This window comes from Lithobates pipiens, unplaced genomic scaffold (genome assembly GCF_037356315.1).
Source record: "Lithobates pipiens isolate NorthernLeopardFrog02 unplaced genomic scaffold, aLitPip1_a1.2 Scaffold_8, whole genome shotgun sequence".
NCBI lineage: Eukaryota > Metazoa > Chordata > Amphibia > Anura > Ranidae > Lithobates > Lithobates pipiens.
This window is the reverse complement of record NW_027507903.1, coordinates 2,896,881-2,909,763: the sequence shown is the minus strand read 5'-3', so window position 1 is coordinate 2,909,763 and position 12,883 is coordinate 2,896,881. Positions and strand designations below refer to the sequence as shown.

General features: G+C 46.2%; 1 protein-coding gene across 1 annotated transcript in view; it reads left to right on the top strand.

Moving 5' to 3' along the window:
- FRMD5 (FERM domain containing 5) overlaps positions 1 to 12,883 on the top strand; it is a 198,885-nt gene that overhangs the window by 137,277 nt on the left and 48,725 nt on the right. The gene's annotated exons all lie outside the window — the stretch shown is intronic.

Below are 12,883 nucleotides of genomic sequence, written 5' to 3'. Positions count from 1 at the left end.
ATTTTTACACATATATATTAACGTGTATTTACACATTTCACATTGAAAAAGCGCAAAATTAAAAAAAAAAAATATCTATTTATTTCATTTGTAAATAACTTTTTAATGCTTTGTACCATTGCTGACAGCTGAAGTGAAAACCAAACTGTTGAGGTAGATATCGGTGATTGGTATCGGCGAGTACTGAAAAAAAAAAGTATCGGTACACGTATTCGTTGTAAAAAAAAAAATGGTATCAGTGCATCCCTAGTTTTCAACATTTTTTTACAAATATATATGTGAAAAGTGTGGGGGAGGAGCATTTGTATTCAGCCCCCTTTACTCCGATAACCCGAACTAAAATCTAGTGGAACCAATCGCCTTCAGAAGTCACCTAATTCGTAAACAGAGTCCACCTGTGTGTAATGTAATCTCAGTATAAATACAGCTGTTCTGTGAAGCCCTCAGAGGTTTGTTAGAGAACCTTAGTGGACAAACAGCATCATGAAGGCCAAGGAACACACCAGGCAGGCCAGGGATAAAGTTGTGGAGAAGTATAAAGCAGGGTTAGGTTATAATAAAAATTATCCCAAGCTTTGAACATCTCACGGAGCTCTGTTCAATCCATCATCGGAAAATGGAAAGAGTATGGCACAACTGCAAACCTACAAAGACATGGCCGTCCACCTAAACTGACCGGGCCGGGCAAGGAGAGCATTCATCAGAGAAGAGCCAAGAGGTCCATGGTAACTCTGGAGGAGCTGCAGAGATCCACAGCTCAGGGGGGAGAATCTGTCCACAGGACAACAGTTAGTCGTCTCTCCACAAATCTGCCCTTTATGGAAGAGTGACAAGAAGAAAGACATTGGAGAAAGAAAGTCATAAGAAGTCCTGTTTGTAGTTTGTGAGAAGCCATGTGGGGGAGGGGGCAGCAAACATGTGGAAGAAGGTGATCTGGTCAGAGGAGACCAAAATTCAACTTTTTGACCTAAAAGCAAAACGCTATGTGTGGGGAAAACTAACACTGCCCATCCCCCTGAACACACCATCCCCACCGTGAGACATGGTGGTGGCAGCATCATGTGGTGGGGATGGTTTTCTTCAGCAGGGACAGGGAAGCTGGTCAGAGTTGATGGGAAGATGGATGGAGACAAATACGGGACAATCTTAGCCCTTGTACACACAGTGGGAGATTCAGACGGAATTTGTCCGATTGGACCGTTTTGTCGGATATTCCGACTGTGTGTGGTCTCCATCGGACTGTTTCCGTCGGAGTATCCGATGGACCAAGTTTTCCAACTTGTCTGTAAAATTTTCCGACAACATGATCCGATCGGACCTTGTCCGATCATGTGTAGAGAATTCCGATCAGACCAAGTGCCACGCATGCTCAGATCAAATTCCTACACCAAAGCTATTGGCTACTAGCCTGAACGTAGTCCCGTCGTAACGAAATAACGTCATCACGTTCTGAAAGATCGGATTTTCCGACAACTTTGTCCGACCGTGTGTATGCAACAGTTTGGGACAAAATCCGTCGGACAAAATCTGACAGACAAAATCCGATGGATTTGGTTGTTGGAATGTCTGACCGTGTGTACAAGGGCTTTGTTTCCGTCAAGTCAGGCACAAATATATACACTACAGTGCCTTGAAGCAAAAGCTATGTGTGGGGGAAAACTAACACTGCACATCACCCTGAACACACCATCCCCACCGTGAGACATGGTGGTGGCAGCATCATATGGTGGGGATGGTTTTCTTCAGCAGGGACAGGGAAGCTGGTCAGAGTTGATGGGAAGATGGATGGAGACAAATACAGGACAATCTTAGAAGAAAACCTGTTAGAGTCTGCAAAAGACTTGAGACCGGGGCGGAGGTTCACCTTCCAGCAGGACAACGACCCGAAACATCCAGCCAGAGCTACAATGGAATGGTTTACATCAAAGCATATTCATGTGTTGGAATGGCCCAGTCACAGCCCAGACCTAAATCACATTGAGAATCTGTGGCAAGACTTGAGAATTGCTGATCACAGACGCTCTCCATCCAATCTGACAGATATAATCTGCTTGAGATATTTTGCAAAGAAGAAGAATGGGCAGAAATGTCCTCTCTAGATGTGCAAAGCTGGTAGAGACCTCCCCAAAAAAGGCTCGCAGCTGTAATTGCATGGAAAGACGATTCTACAAAGTATTGACTCCGGGGGGCGCCATACAAATGCCCCTCCCCCACACTTTTCACATATTTATTTGCAAAAAATGTTGAAAACCATTTATCATTTTTCCTTCCACAATTATGTGACACTTTGTGTTGGTCTATCACATAACATCCCAATAAAATACATTTACATTTTTGGTTGTGACAAAACGTGGAAAATGTCAAGGGGTATGAATACTTTTTTCAAGGCACTGTATGAAAAGTGACAATGAAATGAAAAAAAAAAAAAAAAGGCTATACAAAAGTTACATCTAAATAATGTATAAAGAAGTGAATCCAGTCCAAAATAGTATTAAAGCGGGAGTCCGCCGGGACTCCGCGTTTTTTTTTTTTTTTTTAAAAGCCAGCAGCTACAAATACTGCAGCTGCTGACTTTTAAAATAGTGACACTTACCCGCCCAGCGCGCCCGCGATGTCGGCACCCGAAGCCGATCTCTAGATCGTCTGTCGGGTGCTGCCGCCGCCATCTTGGGTATGGGAATCAGGAAGTGGAGCCTTTCGGCTTCATTTCCCGGTTCCCTACTGCGCATGCGCGAGTCGCGCTGCGCAATGAGGACGGTCCCCGCTGCCTCTGGGATCTGTGTGTTTCCCAGCAGGCAGCGGGGCACTTGCGGAAAGGGGCGGGCACTTGCGGAAAGGGGCGTAATCTACGCCCCTTTCCGCAGAGAGCTATCCCGGAAGTGGGTGCAGATACCTATACTGTACAGGTACCTGCACCCCCCTCCCCCCTGAAAGGTGCCAATTGTGGCGCCGGAGGGGGGGAGGGTTCCGATGAGCGGAAGGTCCACTTTAGGGTGGACCTCCGCTTTAAAGTTACACAAAAAAATCCACAAATAGAAATGGTGCGTGAGATGAAATCTTCACAAATTTAAAATGAAAAGGCACCTTGGGAAAAGTCCAAACGCTGAAAGGTGATTGGCTGAAAGGTGATTGGCTGAAAGGTGATTGGCAGCGCACACGAACATAAGTGCAATACAGCTCCTTACCAGAACGTAATCACCCCCATATTACAGATGGTCATGAAGCACTTTAGGGCATTTAGGTCTCCCTCAAACCGAACTGCGTCTTCCTTCAGAGCCATTATGGGATGCGTCACCGACGTCACTCGAAGATAAGGCCTAAGACATGCCGGCTTACCATAGAGGTGATTGGGGACCGGATCTTTCCCGATCATCTCTATGGTATTAGAAACCGGAAGCGATCAGTTTTTCTACTCTTCCAGTTTCCGTCTTCTGTTTACCGGCCATTGCCGGCTAGTACAAGCATCGGGTCAGACTGATCTTGGTCTGATCTGATGCTGGTAAAAGTGATACTTTTTTTTTTTCTTTAACCACTTCAGCCCCGGACGATTTTACCCCCCTTCCTTACCAGAGCACTTTTTGTGATTCGGCACTGCGTCGCTTTAACTAACAATTGCGCGGTCGTGCGACGTCGCACCCAAACAAAATTGACATCATTTTTTTCCACCACAAATAGAGCTTTCATTTGGTGGTATTTGATTGCCTCTGCGTTTTTTTTTTTTTGCGCTATAAACAAAAGAAGAGCGACAATTTTGAAAAAAAAACACAATATTTTTTACTTTTTGCTATAATAAATATCCCATTTAAAAAAAAAAAAAACAACAATTTTTTCCCTCAGTTTAGGCCGATATGTATTTTTCTACTTATGTTTGATAAAAAAAAAAAAAAATCGCAATAAGCGTATATAGATTGGTTTGCGTCTACAAAATAGGGGATATATTTATGGCATTTTTTTTTTTTTACTAGTAATGGCGGCGATCTGCGTTTTTTTTTTTTTTTTTTTTTCCGTGACTGCAACATTGTGACAGACATATCGGACACATTTGACACATTTTTGGGACCATTCACATTTACACAGCAATCGGTTCTATAAAATTGCACTGATTGCTGTGTAAATGTGACTGGCCGGGAAGGGGTTAACACCAGGGGGCGCTGCAGGGGTTAATATGTTCCCTATGGGAGTGATTCTAACTGTGGGGGGAGGGGACTCACAAGGGGAGGAGACCGATCGGTGTTCCTCTGTACTGGGAACACACCATCGGTCTCCTCTCCACTGACAGGACGTGGATCTGTGTGTTTACATACACAGATCCACGGTCCTGCTGTGTTCCCGGGCAATCGCAGGTGCCCGGGGGACATCGCGGCTGCCAGGCACACGCACCAGGTCCCCAGGCGGCCGGGAATGGGAGGACGTCATATGACGCCCACCCAGGATGGGAGATCCCATCTGTGGGCGTCATATGATTATGGGTGGGAAGGGAAGTGGTTAAACATAACAAACATGTTCTACTTACCTGCTCTGTGTAATGGTTTTGCACAGAGCAGCCCCGATCCTCCTTTTCTCAGGTCCCTGTCTGGTGCTCCTGGCCCCTCTCTCCTGTCGAGTGGCCCCCACAGCAACCCGAGCCCAGCCACAACTCCCTGTGTCCGTTCAGACACAGGGCCGCATTCCGGCCCCGCCCCTCTCTCCTGATTGGCTAACTTATTTTGATTGACAGCAGTGTAAGCTTATGGCGCCACTGCTGTGTCTCAGCGAATCGGGAGGGAGAGTCCCGTACGGCTGAGGGACTTGCGTACATTACTGGATAGAGATGGGGCTCCGGTAAGTATTAGGGGGGTGCTGAGGGGGGCTGCTACACACAGAAGGTTTTTTATCTTAATTCATGGAATGCGCCTTCTGACTTTACAACTCCTTTAACCACTTGCCGACTGCCCGCGGCAGAATGGCACCCCTGCACAAATCACTGTAGCTGTACGGCGGGCGCTTTAAGGAGTATAGGGGGTGCGTGCACGCCCGGCACGTCCTTAAGGAGCCCGGCGGCTGCTATCTCCGCCGGGCACCCACAATCGCTCTTGACAGAGCGAGGACGGGGATTTGCGTAAACACAGAAATCCACGCCCTGTCAGGGGAGAGGAGACAGATCGTGTGTTCCACGTATATAGGAACACCGATTGGTCTCCTCCCCAAGTCAGTCCCTCCCCCCCCTACAGTTAGAACACACAGTGAGGGAACACATTTAACCCCTCAATTTACAGAGTAATCAGTGCATTTTTATAGCTCTGATTGCTGTATAAATGTCAATGGTCCCTAAAATGTGTCCAAAGTGTCCGATCTATCTGGTCCCAATAAAAATTGCAGATCACCGCCATTACTAGTAAAAAAAAGTAAAAATAAGAAAAAAAAAATGCCATAAATCTATTCTCTATTTTGTAAACACTATAACTTTTGCGCAAAGCAATAAATATACGCTTATTGCGATTTCTTTTTTTCCAACAATATGTAGAAGAATACATATCGGCCTAAACTGATAAAAAAAAAATTTAGTTTTTTTAAATTTGGAATATTTATTATAGCAAAATGTAAAAAGTAATGTGTTTTTTTTTTTTCAAAATGTCTTTGTTTATAGCGCAAAAAAAAGTGATGAAATACCACCAAAAGAAAGCTCTATTTGTGGGGGGGAAAAAGGACATACATTTTGTTTGGGTACAATGTCGCACGACCGCGCAATTGTTAGTTAAAGTGACGCAGTGCCAAATCGCAAAAAATGGTTTTGGTCAGGAAGGGGGTAAATCCTTCCGCGACTGAAGTGGTTAAAGTGTTACAAAACCCCAGTAATATGAATATGAAAATAGTTCATCTGCCCCCCCCCCCCCCCAACACAAACACACAAACACACACACCCCCACAATGCCCATAGCTTATAAATCTTATTTTTACATTTACATACTGCCACTATGTACCTTTTTGCTGATCTGTATGCCACATGTTACATGATAAACTGCACAGTTTCTCCAGTGCTGAGAGTTCAGGAGGGAGGAGATTTCCACTTCAGCCTGTATACGCTCCCACATGTGTGATGTCAATATCATGTGACCTGGCTAGCTCTGAGAACAATAAACTGTTCTCTCCAGCATAAAAGACAAAACTGAGCATGTGCAGGTCGGCTACCCTGCCTGTGTTAGCTGGCCTTCCCCAGATAGAGAGTGAAGGAGGGGAGGGTCTGTGCATACAGGATCAAACAGGCTTTTTTACACACTGCGGAGGATTAACCCCTTAAGTTTCACAGTGAGTATAACAAGCACGCTATGCTGCATATACACACTGATTTTACTGTTGTGGGTTTAGTAACACTTTAAAGCGGAGGTCCACCCTAAAGTGGACCTTCCGCTCATCGGAACCCTCCCCCCCTCCGGCGCCACAATTGGCACCTTTCAGGGGGGAGGGGGGTGCAGATACCTGTACAGTACAGGTATCTGCACCCACTTCCGGGATAGCTCTCTGCGGAAAGGGGCGTAGATTACGCCCCTTTCCGCAAGTGCCCCGCTGCCTGCTGGGAAAACACACAGATCCCAGAGGCAGCGGGGAGCGTCCTTATTGCGCAGCGCGACTCGCGCATGCGCAGTAGGGAACCGGGAAATTAAGCCGAAAGGCTCAATTTCCTGATTCCCATACCCAAGATGGCGGCGGCAGCACCCGAGAGACGATCTAGAGATCGGCTTCGGGTGCCGACATCGCGGGCGCGCTGGACAGGTAAGTGTCACTATTTTAAAAGTCAGCAGCTGCAGTATTTGTAGCTGCTGGCTTTTAAAAAAAAAAAAAAAAAAAACGCGGAGTCCCGGCGGACTCCCGCTTTAAGGGCAGGGAGGTATCTGGGGTGTAATAGACCCCAAATGTCTCAGTAAAGAGGACCTCTCGTTGCTGATTATTGTCACAAAGGATGTTTAAATTTCTTGTGGCAGCAATAAAAGTGATAAAAAAAAAAATAATGTAAAGAGACAGTGTAAAAATATATATATATTTTTTTTTTAAATGAGAAAAAATAAATATTTTTTAAAGCGCTCCTGTCCCACCGTACTCGCACGCAAAGGTGAACGCATTTATATATATCAGTTCTGCATGCATATGTAAAAGGCGAGCACACCAAACATATGAGGCATCACGGAAAACGTCAGAGCGAGAGCAATAATTCTAGCACCAGACCTCCAGTGTAACTCTAAACTGGTAAAGGTTTTTAAAGCGTCGCCTGTACAGGTTGTTAGATACCGCAGTTTGACGCCGTTCCACAGGCGTAAGCAATTGTAAAGCGTGACATATTAAGTCTTTTTTTTACTGTACTTGCTTAACATCATCTTTTATATTTGACCAAAGAATGGGTATTATATTGCATTTGTGTGCACTAAAATTAATTTAAGCGTTTTTGTTTTTTCCAAAAGTTTTGCGTTTAAAAAAAAAAAACGCTGCGCAAATAATGTGTGACCTAAAAAAATTGCCACACCCACCATTTTATTTTCTAGCGTCTCTGCTAAAAAAAAAAAAAATTATATATAATGTTTGGGGTTCTAGGTACTTTTCTAGCAAAAAAATGTCAGACTTGGGAAATAGTTAAAAGAGAAGTATGGCCATAGGGGTGGCCCATGCGTTGTGGGTGCACGGGCACCGCCCAACCAACACCACTGCCTTCCTCCCTATCCATGTGCCCGGCCCCTTTCAGGCCACTGGGCACATGAATTCCTATGGGGGGGGGGGGGGGTTAAGCACCTGATTAAAGCCAGAGGCTCTAAAGGGCTTCAAATTAGAAGTATTCAAATTTGAAGTATTTGTAGTATTTTCACACTACAGTTACTCCCCGTCAATCAGGAAGCAGGTCAGTAAGACCTGTTTCCCGATTGGCTAAAGCTCCAGGCGATCCTATTGGATGCCTATAGCTGTGGAAGAGGAGACACACTGGAGCCAGACCCGCCTCTGCCTGGAGGACACAGGAGGAGAGGAGGGCACAGGAGCAGAGGAGGGCACAGCAAGACAGGAGGGCACAGCCCGCCGCAGAGTAAGTGCCGCACCTTCTGGAGTGGTGGGCTGGCTGACAGTGCCGCGAGCCCCGCGGCTGACCCTGGTGCGCGCAGGGGGTGCATCAGTGCCGCACCGCCTGGAGGGGGCAATGATGGTTGTTTTCCGGTTCCCCAAGAAAAAAAAAAATAAAGCCCACCAGCTGCCACTGATGGCCAAAGCTTTTTTGCCCCCTACTTCTCCTATGGATCACTGGATTGCAGTTCGTTCTGCACTCCTGTGACCTGTTTTCAGCTGGTCCAGGCTGGGGAAGGATCCCGACTTTAATGTCAGGATCCACCCAGATGCCTGGACTGGCAGCTGGCTCAGCCTCTCAGCTGCACCGCTGGAAGACTAAGCCAGCCAACCTCCTCCACAGCCTAGTACTCCAGTGAGCAGAGCAGAGAGCCGCTGACTGACAGTGAAGTGGGGAATCGGCTGGGATTAATCAGGAAATCACAGCCAGCTCCAAAATCCAAGATGGTGGCCCCGGGGATCTAGCAGTGGGGAGCAGAATTGGCTGCGGGAAGACATTGCTAGACTCAATGGGCTGGTAAGTACCTGTCCCCCCCCCCCCTCCTAGGAAACACCTGCACTGCAAGGGTTAACTGTTCACTTAGGTCTGAGGGTCATGGAAAAGTAGATTTACTTACCTGATCCTCCTTACTGCTGGACCAGCGGTCCCTGCAGCATTCCCCCCGTGCTCCAGTGGTCTAAGGTCCTGATGACCTATTTTTTTCTCACAGGTTGGTCAAAACTAAATAGAGTGATTTAAAAAAATATTTTTTTCTTTCACTATCCAAGTGCTTCATTTAAAGTCCCAAACTTCCCTTTTTTTGTGCGTATAAATAGAGTCATATTAAACCTAAATTTCTCATTTAAAGCAATTCTAGGCTCTATTCACAAAGCAGTATATTATCACATCTGAGTATGCGCTAAGATACCACACAGTATTTTTCAAAAAAAAATAAATTCAATTTTTTTTTTCAATTCACTAAAAAATGCTTCTAAAATACCAAATGCGCTATTTTATGAAGTCATGTGGTATTTTAGCAGTTAAAGCCTGCGGTAATTTAAATTAATTGTCCTTAACAAACAGTAAATGACACGTTGTTTACATCTGATGTACATCATCAGCTGTCAGCGGGGTTTCTCGCTGACAACTGAATGTAAAGAAAAGAATTGCCGGTAGGGTTGCACCGATACCAATACTAGTATCGGTATCGGGGCCGCTACCGAGCATTTGCGGGAGTACTTGTTCCGGTGCTTGACCTGATAGTTGGGCAGCCTCGGGGGCTGATCGGTGTGGTGGTGGGGGAGTTACAAGCACTGATAACCCTGTATAACATTTTTGACAGCCGCTTCTCCTCCTCTCCCTCCAGTGGCTGTAAGGGAGATCGGTGCTTGTAACTGCCCCCCACCGATTACCCCCGGCTGTCCCCCTCTGTGCTCCCCGTGTCCTCGTCCGGGTCCCCCTGCGTCTTCCCTGGCTCTCCGTGTCCTCCTCTGGGTCCCAATCCATTTTATCCTCCAGTCCCCCCATGTCCTCCTCCGGTCCCCCCATGTCCTCCTCTGGTCCCCCCATGTCCTCCTCCGGTCCCCCCCATGTCCTCCTCCGGTCCCCCCATGTCCTCCTCCGGTCCCCCCCATGTCCTCCTCTGGTCCCCCCATGTCCTCCTCTGGTCCCCCCATGTCCTCCTCCGGTCCCCCCCATGTCCTCCTCCGGTCCCCCCCATGTCCTCCTCCGGTCCCCCCATGTCCTCCTCCGGTCCCCCCATGTCCTCCTCCGGTCCCCCCATGTCCTCCGGTCCCCCCATGTCCTCCTCCGGACCCCCCATGTCCTCCTCTGGTCCCCCCCATGTCCTCCTCCGGTCCCCCCCATGTCCTCCTCCGGTCCCCCCCATGTCCTCCTCCGGTCCCCCCATGTCCTCCTCCGGTCCCCCCCATGTCCTCCTCCGGTCCCCCCATGTCCTCCTCCGGTCCCCCCCATGTCCTCCGGTCCCCCTCTTTCCTCTACGGCTCCTTCACCGGTCTCCCCCTGCCGGTGTTCAGAGTCAGATATCAGGGTTCTGTTTAGACTCCTCATATCTCATCAACCCCCCCCCCCCCCCCATAACAGTGCTGGAAAAATAAATAAATTGTAATAAATATTTCAAAGTTAAATTGTAAAAAAAAAAAAAAAACACGGACACTGTACACTCCCCCCCCCCCCCCCAAAAAAAAATGACAGAAAAATATAAATTAGTAAAAAATAATTATAAAAATGGTGACGTCACTCCAACTGATCGGCAACTCAGCTGGAATGGCCTTCCGTTCTGCGCATGCACTTTTCGACGGAGGGCACATATCGATAGAACACCGGGACCGCTACTTATTTACCGCATGCATTAATTTATTTATTTCCTTTTGCCAATTGACTTTAACTCCTGTTTTGTGCGTTATTTACCAAGTCTTTTTTGTTTTATGCGGTAAATACTGCATAAAGCAATAGTGAATTGATATTTTTAGAGACTAGCGGGAAGAACCAGCTATCCAATATAGAAGATAATGCTACTGCAGTACTGTTTATTGCAGCACACACACAGCAGCTGCATAGTTTTGTAATGGAAATAGTTTGCTTGGCCCAACCACACATTTTACAATCATATTGGATGTGGAATTCTACTTTACATGTTCTGGAGTCTCTTCCAGTAAACCTATGTCTGTGATCTGCCTTTAAAGTTCATGACGGGTGTTTGTATGTGGAATGTACAGAGGGAAGCTTGAGGTACAGAGAGAGATTTTATTGACCATGGCCAACACCGCCTACACCAAAATCTGCTCTGTACCTTCACCGTAACGCCCTCCAGTGCCTCGACAAGCAACTTCACCTTCCTCAGTGTTCATATATTCTCTTTCACCCCTTCCTGGGCAGACATGGTGCAAAACCAAAGGGAGCTTAAGTCCCCACTCCCCCACAAGGACCCCACATAACCCAATTTTCCTACTTAGCAATTTGGGGGGTGACCTTCACAGGCAGAACTGAGTACAACTCAGACAAATCCTCAGTGACTCTCTTATTGCTGAATCTTCAGACTTTTGCATTTTTGGTGCATTGTTGTGTCTGAAAGTGAAAATATTTGATAAGATTTGTGTCATGGTAATCAGCTGCATTGTAGCCGCCTCTGCTCTTCCTCCACTTGCATTGCTATTAACTAGGAATGAGCCTAGGTTCAGTCTGAACCCATGTTCATCTGGAAAAAACTGGAGCCATATTAGACCAATGATGGGGGGCCATATTAGACCAATGACAGGGGGCCATATTAGACCAATGATGGGGGGCCATATTAGACCAATGACCGGGGGCCATATTAGTTTAATGACATGAAGCCATATTGTGACGTGGTGCTCTATTAGATCAATGACGTGGTGCTCTATTAGATCAATGACGTGGTGCTCTATTAGATCAATGACATGGTGCCATATTAGTTCAATGACATGTGACCAAATTAGATAAATGACGTGTGGCCATATTGGGTCAATGACATGTGGCCATATTAGGTTAATAACATTGCGCCATATTAGATCAACAACGTGGGGCCATATTAGATCAGTGATGTGCAACCTTATTGGTTCAATGACATGTGGCCATATTAGTTCAATGACATGTGGCCATATTAGTTCAATGACATGTGGCCATATTAGGCCAATGACACAGGGCCTTATTAATCAAATTACATGTGGCCATATCAGGTCAATGAAATGTGGCCATATTAGGTCAATGACATGGGGCTATATTAGGCCAATGACATGGGGCCATATTAGATCAATAATATGGGGCCATTTTGGGTCAATGACCTGTGGCCATATTAGGCCAATGACATGGGGCCATATTAGGCAAATATCATGTGACCATATCAGGTCAATGACTTGTGGCCATATTAGGTCAATGACATGTGGCCATATTAGATCAATGACATGGCGCCACATTAGGCCAATGACATATGGCTATTATAGATCAATGACATGGGGTCATTTTAGGCAAATGACATGGGGCCATATTAGGCCAATGGCATGGGGTCATATTAGGCAAATGACATGGGGCCATATTAGGCCAATGACATGGGACCATATTAGATCAATGATATGTGGCCATATTAGGTCCATGACATGTGGCTATTATAGATAAATGATGTGGGGCCATATTAGACAAATGATGTAGGGTCATATTAGATCATTGACGTGGGGCCATATTAGATCAGTGTCAGCCTAAGACACCTGGCCATATTAGGTCAATGAGATGTGGCCATATTAGGTCAATGACATGGGGCTATATTAAGCAAATGACATGTGGCCATATTAGATCAATAACATGGAGCCATTTTAGGTCAGTGACCTGTGACCATATCAGGTCAGTGACATGTGGTCATAATAGGCCAATGACATGGGGCCATATTAGGCAAATGACAGGTGACCATACCAAACGATGTAGAGTCATATTAGATCATTGACGTGGGGCCATATTAGATGAATGTCAGCCTAAGACACGTGGCCATATTAGGTTAATAACATTGCGCCAAATGACATGGGGCCATATTAGGCCAATGGCATGGGGTCATATTAGGCAAATGACATGGGGCCATATTAGGCCAATGACATGGGACCATATTAGATCAATGATATGTGGCCATATTAGGTCCATGACATGTGGCTATTATAGATAAATGATGTGGGGCCATATTAGACAAATGATGTAGGGTCATATTAGATCATTGACGTGGGGCCATATTAGATCAGTGTCAGCCTAAGACACCTGGCCATATTAGGTCAATGAGATGTGGCCATATTAGGTCAATGACAT